The sequence below is a fragment of the Elephantulus edwardii genome, unplaced genomic scaffold (genome assembly GCF_000299155.1).
Source record: "Elephantulus edwardii isolate Elephantulus edwardi_28Jun2011 unplaced genomic scaffold, EleEdw1.0 scaffold00221, whole genome shotgun sequence".
Classification (NCBI taxonomy): Eukaryota; Metazoa; Chordata; class Mammalia; order Macroscelidea; family Macroscelididae; genus Elephantulus; species Elephantulus edwardii.
In genome coordinates, this window is record NW_006399971.1 from 690,127 (window position 1) to 692,900 (window position 2,774).

The following is a 2,774-nucleotide window of genomic DNA, read 5'->3' on the forward strand; positions in this document are numbered from 1 at the left end:
TGACACAGTGTCAATGGATTTCCTAAAGCCAGAAAGTCTGATGGAACTTTCTGACACAGACTTTAAAAGAACAATGATTGAATATTTTCAATGGATGAAAGACAAACTTGAAGAATTACAGGATACTACAAGCAAAAACCAGGAGGAGCTCAAAAAACCAATCCAGAACAATGCAGAGAAAACAAACAAGGCATTAACAGCACTGGAAAAACAAGAAATTACCATCCAAAATATGAGGTCCAAAGTTTCAGATGCTGTCAACATAATGGAGGGACATATGAGCAAAGCTAAAGAGATAGAACACAGAACCAGTGAAATTTAAGACAGAATTGTCACCATTGATGTGCAAGAGCAAAAAGCAGACAGGAAAAAGAAGAAAACCTAAGAATAATGTGGGACACCATCAAGAGAAATAACATGAACATCATTGGAATCCCAGAACAGGAAGAAGCAAGTAAAGGCACTGAAAAAGTTGTGGAAGACTTATTAGAGGAAAACGTCCCAGGCATAATGCAGATGAGAGACTATATATTCAAGACACTCAGTGAACCCCATATAGACTAGACTCCAAAATAAAAACACCAAGGCATATCATGTTAAATTTTCCAGAACCAAAGATAAGGAGAGAATCCTATAAGCAGCAAGGGAGAAACAAAGAGTAACCTGTAAGGGAGAGCAGACAAGATTAAGTGCCAATTTCTCTGCAGAAACCATGAAAGCAAGAAGAGAGCAGAAGGATATATGTCAAACACTTGAAGAACACAACTGTCAGCCAAGAATACTGTACCCAGCAAAATTATCCCTCAAATATGAAGGAGAGATCAAGATATTCCCAGAAAAGCAGAACCTAAGAGAGTTTGTAAAAACAAGACCAGCATTGCAGGAAAGACTCAGAGATGTCCTTTTTATAGGCATACCACAGAAAGTAGCATAGTCCAAAGTAACTAGCAGCAACACCAAAAAGAACTCAACACAATGATAGAAATAAAACTCTGTTCCTCAATAAATACACTGAATGTGAATTGTTTAAATACACCACATAAGAGAAAAAGATTAGTAAATTGGATTTTAAAAAACCCATCAGTAGGTTGTCTACAAGAGACACACCTGAAAATGAAGATAAAGAAAGATTAAAAATAAAAGGGTGGGGAAAAGTATACCAAGTGAGTGGCAATGGGAAAAAAGCAGGAGTAACAATATTAATATCTGATAAAATAAATATAAATGTAAAAACCATCACAAAGGACAAGGAAAGTCACTACATAATGCTGAAAGGGCCAATAGAACAAGAGGACATAACAATAATTAATATCTAGGCACCAAATGAAAAACATGCAAAATACATAAAACAAACATTAACAAAACTGAAAGAGGAAATAGACACTACTATAGTACATGGAGATTTCAATACACTCCTCTCAAGAAAAAGTAGAACTACCATAAAGAAACTCACCAAAGATACTGAAGAATTAAACCACACAATACACCAACTTGACCTCATAGATATTTAGAGGTTACTCTGGAGATGAAAAGCTGAGGAAAAATGGAGTTGCTTTCATAGTTAAGAAAGCGACTTCTAGATCCATCTTGAAGTTAAATATTGTGAGTGACAGAATAATATCCATACACATACAAGGAAGGCCAGTGAATACCACTATCATTCAGATATATGTACCAACAACCAGAGCAAAAGAAGAAGAAATAGATTTCTACCAACTTTCACAGTCAGAAATCCATCAAACATGCAATCAAGATGCATTGACAATAATGGGTGACTGGAATGCAAAAGTTGGGAACAGAGAAGAAGTTTCGGTAGTTGGAAAACATGGACTCAGTGACAGAAATGGAGCTGGAGATAGAATGATTGAATTTTGCGCGATCAATGACTTATTCATTGCAAATATTTTTCTTAAGAGACATAAACGCAGGTTATATACATGGATTTCACCTGATGGTATGCATAGGAATCAGATTAATTACATCTGTGAAAAGAACTGCTGGAGAAGCTCAATATCAGCTGTGAAAACTAGGCCAGGAGCTGATTGTGGAACAGACCACCAACTACTCATATGCAAGTTCAAGCTGAAGCTGAGGAAAATTAAACCAGATATACGGGAAACCAAATATGACATTGGGTCTATTCCACCTGGATTCCAGAACCATCTCAGGAATAGGTTTGAGGCCTTGAACACTAACGAGCAAAGACCAGATGAGTTGTGGGAGGATGTAAAGGGTATCATCCAGGAAGAGTGCAAATGGTCATTGCAAAGACAGAAGAGGAAGAAAAGACCAAAATGGATGTCAGAAGAGACTCTGAAAATTGCACTGGAGCACAAAGAAGCCAAAGCACAGGGAAGAATTCAAGATACTAGAGAGTTGACTAGAAGATTTCAAAAGGCAGCACGGGATGACAAAGCAAAATATTACAATGAAATGTGCAAAGAGTTGGAGTCAGAAAATCAAAAGTGCAGAACTCGCTCAGCATTTCTTAAGTTCAAGGAACTGAAGAACAAATTCAAACCTCAAGTTTCGATAATCAAGGATGCTTCAGGCAGAATATTAAATGATCCAGGAAGTATTAAAAGAAGATGGAAAGAATATACTGTCACTGTATCAAAAGGAATTGGCGGACACAGAAGGATTTCATGAAACTACATATGAGCAAGAGCCTCTGGTGATGAAGGAAGAAGTTCAAGCTACTTTGAAGGAAATAGCAAAAAATAAGGCCCCAGGAACAGACGGTATACCAACTGACATATTTCAGCTAACAGATG